Below are 7,703 nucleotides of genomic sequence, written 5' to 3' on the forward strand. Positions count from 1 at the left end.
GTGCCTAACTTTAAAAGCACATGGCTTCACAACCAGGAAAGCCGTGCAGTATAATCCTATTTAGCACAAAATTTTAATTATCTTTTTAGTATTTTCTGAAGTTCCAGAAGCAATTTACATGAAATTACTTGCAAAATGAAACAACAAGAAAGAAATGTTGTCTTAAGATGTCATTTAAAAGATATATAAACCTGAAAGGTGCAGAAATAGCTAAATAGTCTCATCCATCTGGCAAGCTTCATACAGATTGCATGAAATTTGAAATTTGAAGCATAGCTGGGTGCACCTTCTCAGGATAAATGATACGAGTTATTTCAGTTGTAGTCAGCTTACTGTGTTGTCTGAATGTCTACATTTAAAACACAGTTCCACTCTCTCAAAGGAAATTGCTCAGGAAAATTATTAAATATATACTAACTATACAGATCTACTGATCCTAAATAAAGGATATAAGTCATATGATCTGATAAGAATACAATCTGATAACTATAGAAAACAAAATAAATCTGTAGTTTATTGACAAGGGCACAAATAACCTTTAAAAATTGTTTACACAGTTTTAAATTATTTTATCTAATACAACTAGAGGAACTATGTGAGTCAGCTAAGATTCCTGCATTAGCAATATTTTAAATTTTGCCTCTGTTTAATATTTTTATTTTTTTTCACAATAAAAATGTTTGATGTTGAACTAAAATCTCATAAGTGATAGTAAGCAAATGTGAAGATGACCAAAAAACATTCAGAAGTAAAAAGAATCAATAGCTTCTATAAAGGAAGGCATCATAAACTGACACAAATTGTTTGATTAAGAAAATTATGTAAAAAATACCAAGAAAATAATGCAAAAAAAAGTGCTTATATAAAGCATATTAAGTAAGAATTTGAACTTGTTTTATAAAGGTTAGAGTCTGCAAAATTTTGATATACAAGCTGATAGCATCTTGTCACTATAACTATATTTGCTTAGAGTTAAACTATAAATTGTGCCAAATAAAAAAGAACCACTGCTCTTAGAAAGATATGTAATTCAACCCTCCAGTTCAGCATGATATCTGACAGCAGCAAACCACATTTTCATCCTTGCTTTGTAGATGTGCTTTTGGGGAAAGACCAATAAAAAATTTGGAGAAAGACTCATATCCCTGTCTTTCTCTCTGGATATTCTTCTATCAAGTAACTTTGGAACTGCGTTTTCTTGATTACTTCTAGGAGGTTGATGGGCCATTTTACTAGCTAAGGCAGTTCAAATAGTATTCAAATGTTTTCAGCCAGATTCTTCAAGTTTTCTCTAGCACATACTTTATTAAATTATTGATGATACAAAGGTTCCGAGTAACAAAAATTCTTCAAAAGTGTTTCCCTACTTTTATTATTTGGAAAGAAGCAGATTAATAATTCCTGATCTCCGAAGGTCTCTCTCTTTTTTATTATTTTTTTTTTACCCTAGCTCCACCTACACTAATGCTAGGACTAACTTCACCTGTACATACAGGCTTCTACCTACAACAATGTGGTCTTGGTACAAACTCTGTGAACTCTTGTCCATACAGACTTAAAATGTCAAGGCTTAGAAGAAGATTCAGGAAAATGTCCTGTGCCTAAGAATATGCTTCTTGTATCACAAAACAAATCCAAGACCTAAACCTAAGCTCAGCAGTATTTTTCCAATTACTTTCAATCACATCAACTCAAATACACAGTTATATTAATATGCACTGACTGTGACAGAAAGGGTGTAGCAGTCATTTTAAATATCACTGTATATACAAGGAAAAGGTTCTCTCGGAACAAAACATAATTACATGCAAGCTATCTCATGGCTGTCTAAGCCAGGTAGTCAAATTAAGGGTTTAACATTCAAAATAATAATCTCTATTTCTCAGAGGACCATAAACTTTAGAATAGATTATGATTAGTAGAGTAAGCTGCAGATGTATATATATTTAAAATATATATATATTGAATAATAGTTTGAATTGTAAGTAACAGACTGTGAGTCTGAGAAAACACGGGCCAGTACTGGCAGGTCTTACTGGCCAGTGACATTGCCATGCCTGTGGCTGCGGCCAGTTCGCCTCTCAGCAGCTCCTGCATACCACTATGGCTGCTGCTTCCTTTGTTATTCTTTTCTCCCTCCTCTCAGGTTTGACCATTTGTGGTTTTGAGCTACTAAATATTATCTCTTAGTATATTAAAAAGTGCAGACACAAGTTCAGAGAAGTCTAACAGTAATAATCTTTGTTTTGCATAGGAAGAACTCCCCAAACTTCATGAATCCACAGATATCTTCTGTTTACATATCTGAGTAAGAACTTCTCAATGGACTATCTGAAAATCCAGCTTCAGCAGAGGACAACACCACACGAGTTACTTTGGAATATCTTCTTGGTGAGGATGCAATCAGTAGTATGACTAATGGGTGAGTATTTGGACATCACAGTTTACTTGAGATTGTCACTTGAGAGCTATAATTTTCTTCACAGCATAACTGTTGGTATGTAGGAGCGGGAATCTCCTCACCTTTATTTGAAAAGTCGCAGTGAAGTTCTACACTGCTCTGAGATGAAAGTTAATTTTAAGACTTTGTGGAGGACCATAGCCAGCCACTTCTCCCTGGATATCATCTCTCTTTTTCAGTGCTTTCACAGCAGGAACCAATGCTTTTTGAGCTTATCTTCCCATTCACTAAATTATTATGGTTGTTTTCTAGCTGAAAAAAAAAAAAAGAGTGATTTGCTGAACAATGTAATTATGAAAAAGACATTCAGGAAGATAAAAAGAAACAGGCAGGGCCTTCTTGAATAGTGAAGTGCAATGCAAAACCGAGTTTTGATTTTCTAGCTTTGCTTCCAGTAAGCTCGTAAGTCTGAATATATATAGAGAGTATTGAATTTCTGTCAGGTTCACTATTCTTACCCACATCTTCCACGATTACCATTTGCGGGAATTACACGTAATTTGGAAACCCCTGGAGTAGAGATTTGTATAGAAAAACTTGAAAACTTGACCCAAGTCCACCCTCAAAATCCATGCATTAAAGAAAAATCTCCAACTGAAAAGTACTTGTCCATGTTTCGTCTTCACAGTACAGTCGTCCTTGGTTTAGTGCATTTCCACTCCTATTGGAGAAGGTTTTGCACGTATAAGAATTAAAGATGACAGGAATATTCCCACTTAAAGTTGATATTACCCTCTTACAATTAATCTTGCTGAAAGACTTGAAAATAAGGTTGCTACTATAGATATTAGCAAAAGACTATGAAAATGATATGTTAATGGCCAAGCTTAAGTCCTTCTTTCCATAAAAAATGAAGATATTTAAGGGTGGAGGAAAGGTTCGTAGATTATTTAGTTTTCCATAATTTTCTTCAGATATTGCAATTTTTATTACAAGGAAAAAATTGGGAGAAAGTTGTTTTTAAATAAATTAAAATAAGAAATAATCTAGTTGCATCCTGTTGTTTCATATTGATGAAATAAAAAAAAATATTATTTCAGGTAAGAAGTCTTAACATAAATATTTTACAAATAAAATTAAAAAATGAAAAGCTCTGTTCCAAAAATGTCAAACAGAATATTTAATCAGTCACAAGATACTTTCTAGATTTTTTAATAGAGTTTGCATAAAACAGCACATTTTCACAAATATCTGTATTTGAGCTAAGTATTCCTTGTCAATAAATGATCCACTGGAAGAGGTCTGACCATATCCAGAGAGACAGATGTGTAATGAAAGTAAATTAAAAGTGAGCAGTATTTTGCAACAGCCTCAAAAATCTTACTTTAAAATTTATTTAATTTGTGTTAAATTATGAACTCCATCCCCACTGGATTGTATAGACTGAAGAACTACAAACAAAAGGAAAGCAAGCGATTTGTTCCATCAAAATCATGTTTTATTTTTCTTTCATTAATTATCCAGGAAACAGAATAGACATTAAATTTGTAGATGAAAGAGCCATATAACAAAATGTGTTCCTTTTTCAGTTTCCTTACATATAGACCTTTCCCACATCACTTATATATTTCTTTTTGAATAATTATGAGGTCTTTTGTACTATAGTATTTAACAGCTTCAAAACTGCAAATACATTACCATGAGGAAAATCCCGTGAAAGGCTAATTTTCTTTTATTTGTCTTTCAAATTATATATTCGTTTGGGCAAATACTTATTTGTTGATGTTTATGCATGTATAAGTGCAAGTGTATCTGGAAGAGAGTAAACATAAGTTAGAGCTCTTCTGTGTTCAACAACATCAAAAGCAATGGCAGCTAATAACAGTAATAGTAACAAAATGTTCAAGCTGTCCAATTCTAGAAAAGCACTCATCATATTCTTCACACAACTGAAATGACTAGGTTTTAAAACATTTCTCTTTCTAATGCTGCCCAATCTGAAAGTCCAATCTTCCAGCAGACAGCCACTGTGCATAAAGATTTTAAAAGTGGAATTTTCTATCTTCTAGCAGTCTCAGAGTGGGTGTGTGGTGCGAGTACTTCAGATCAAACAGGCAAACCCAAGCTAGCTTTAGACTAACTAGCAAGCGCTCTGGCTGCTAGCACATCTCTGCCGCAGATCAGAGATGAGCGCAGGCTAAGCTCTGTGTTGCTATGGCTACCTTGATGGCAATACCCAACCTAGTTAGTTTAAATCTAGCATATGTCTCCTGTTACGAGATGGAGCCTCAGTCACTGCCCTGAAGCCATGCCTGAATACTCGCTCTGTAAGAATTCAATTTTGCAGAGCCATTGCAATGCAATTCAGAATCAATGGTCCCATATGTACTTCTAGAAGTACTATTCCCTGACTTCATCAGGGCAATGTGCAGGTATATGGTAGGTCGAATATATTCAGGTTGTGTTCTCAGCAGTTTAACAAGACAAAAGAAAATTCTTCATGACTATTCTTGTGCTGTGTTTAGCCATCTTGAGCTTTGGAGTATAACTGATTAATGGCTATGCTGTCCAGTATCCTGATTTCAGATATAATAACAAAACTGCATAGTGCTTTCCATGGCTCTCCATGCCTACAGGGGGAATTGGGGATATTGTCTGCCATTTTCCAGCCAGATGAGTAAAAAGTTACTTAGTAGAAGGGGAATATCCTGTTTCTCTCCTTAAAGGGGAAATTAAGTTTTGCATAGTACTTCATCTAACTCTGCTCCATCATTGCAACAGCTTAGCAAAACTAATCCATCTACAGCTTTTAATTGTTATTTTTGAAGGTCTTAACAAGGGTGAACCATCCATTTGAAAAGGCAAACACTGATTTCCGTGTAGAAAATTAAAAACACCTGAGGAGTGCAAACATGGAAATCTTTGGGCCAAGCCCTACACATGCCAAGCCTCATGCTAAGATCACCATATGTGAAAAACGAACTATTACAGATGGCTTGATTACATGATTTTTTTTTTTAAATCCTTTCTGTTATATTAACATAAAACCATAAAACCATGGTTGGCAAACTGGTGAATTGAATAATCAAGTACTAGCCGGCGATTAGTAGCAGCTGAAAAACTAGCTTTGTTCTTTTTTCTTCTCTTTTTGGTTAGGTTTTTTTTTTTTTGTTCATTTGTTAAATTTCTTTTCCAAAAGAATCAAGTCGCAATGCTTTTTTTCATTTAGGTTTCTCAATGCAGATATCAGTTTACAAACATTGATTTAAATATGTAGAAATGACATTATATAGAATCCCCTCTACCTTTTCAATACAAGAGAGAGATCATAATATCAAAGCACATATTTAACTAACTTATTTTTACTTTATCTCTATAAAGACTTATAGGAAAGAAGCATCAATTTAACAGTCTTTCTTACAGTGTTAAAATAGGATAGTAGCTGTCCTTCTAAAATAAAATAACAGAAATTAGTTGAAGATTTCTGAAGCAATCATTGCTTTTTCATTCCTAGTTCCCTGAAAAAAAAAAAAAGAACAAGACAGAAATTACCCAACAGGGAGAAGAAATATGCTTTTCATGGTTCTTAATTCACTTGCAACTTCTCTGTTAGAAAATAAGAAAAAGGAAAAAAAACCCCACAACTATATAGCTTTTTTAGCCTGTCAAAGATCTGCAAACTTGAACAAGCATAATGTTTGGGGATAATTTTTTGTTTTATCATTTTTTTTAAAAAAAAATACTTTTAGCTGTCATTATGGTCACAGATTCACAGCAATATTATAGGAGCTGAAATCTTGCCTGGCTAAGCCTTATTAAGCACAAGAGGGAAAAAAAAATAAAAAAAGGAGAGATGAAATAAGAAGAGGAAAGAATGACAGCAAGAATCAATGCCTTACATTAACTTTGTGCTCAGGATTTGGCTTTAGCTTGTAGGTAGCAATTAAAGTGCATAAACAGTTGTATTCCTTCAAAAATTTTGATCTCAAAACCATAACAACCTGTTACTTGAGGGATCCAACTACAAGATTAAGCATATCCCCTGGAAGAAGAGATATTACATATTCAAGCTTTTACTTTACCTGATCCAGGCAAAAGCCTTTATTTTACCAACCTGCATCATAGATCAGTCCTTCTTATTTGACAACTGATGCAAGTTGTCTCTGAGTGTGTCCTGTCAGAGGCTTTTTTTTTTTAAATAAATGAGTACTTATTGATGTAGTGAATCTTGAACTCTCACAGCCTAATTAAGTGGCCCACACTATCTATCTGCTACCTGTCCAATAAGCTACACTGTCTCTTTCTTCTAGCTCAACAGGTACTTCACAGAAATGACAGAAAACATAAAGGTAAAATATGAGTCTGACTCTGCAGACCCATAATGAGATTACTCCCTGGGAATGTAAAATATCTGGTTTCAGTGGGAGAAAGGACTATTAAACTTCATCTCCTATTTTCAGGTTAGTATTGTTCACAGCAATGACCATTCTGGAGCCATTTTAAGAAAATAAACCCAATAAATCTTTCCTTCTGAATGCAGATGTGAATTTTCACAAAATATTCTGATTTCAGTAGATCATGCCTTTCCAACAACAGCAAGAAGTCATAGAGAATTTTCTGGCTAGTTTTAGTGGTATCTGATTTATTCTTCTGACCAAGAGACATTTTAGGATCAGTTATGCAATCTTACAGCTGCTGCAGTGTATTCCTGCAAATATGTGATACAACTAGTGATGTGCCTTACTTCTAATCCATCTTTGCTACCTCCAGAACAAAAATTTCCTTTTTATTAATCGAGATACATTCCTGAAACTTCAGGCATAATTTTATCCACTTCAATTTCTGGGAAGTCTCGGTTTATTTTCTTGTTCAAAAGATGACAAAATATGAAAACATCTTGTTACAATAATGCAATCTAAAAAAGAAGAAGTATCAAATTCTATTTGTTTCAAACTTAGCATTTTTAAAAGAATGATATTAAACAACAGGATGAGTTGGATTCTGATAACCTTAAACAACTTAAAATAAAATCCATTTGCATTTATGAACTTGCTCATGTGATTCCTTAGGTGAGTCTACAGGAAGAAAATTAATTTGAAAGCTGAAACACTAAATAATATAGAGTTTCAGGATCAGAATTAATTGATAGATTGAAAGAACATGCAGATATTTGTTTGGAGCTACGGACCTGTTGAGAGTTTTGGAAAAATCAGATGTGAGAAAGCAGAATGAATGGATGGGTGACTGACAGGCATGAGTGAACAGCATATTAGGTTAAAAAAGGGAACTTCATATAAAAGAA

The sequence above is a fragment of the Chlamydotis macqueenii genome, chromosome 2 (genome assembly GCF_036417535.1).
Source record: "Chlamydotis macqueenii isolate bChlMac1 chromosome 2, bChlMac1.mat, whole genome shotgun sequence".
NCBI classification, from domain to species: domain Eukaryota; kingdom Metazoa; phylum Chordata; class Aves; order Otidiformes; family Otididae; genus Chlamydotis; species Chlamydotis macqueenii.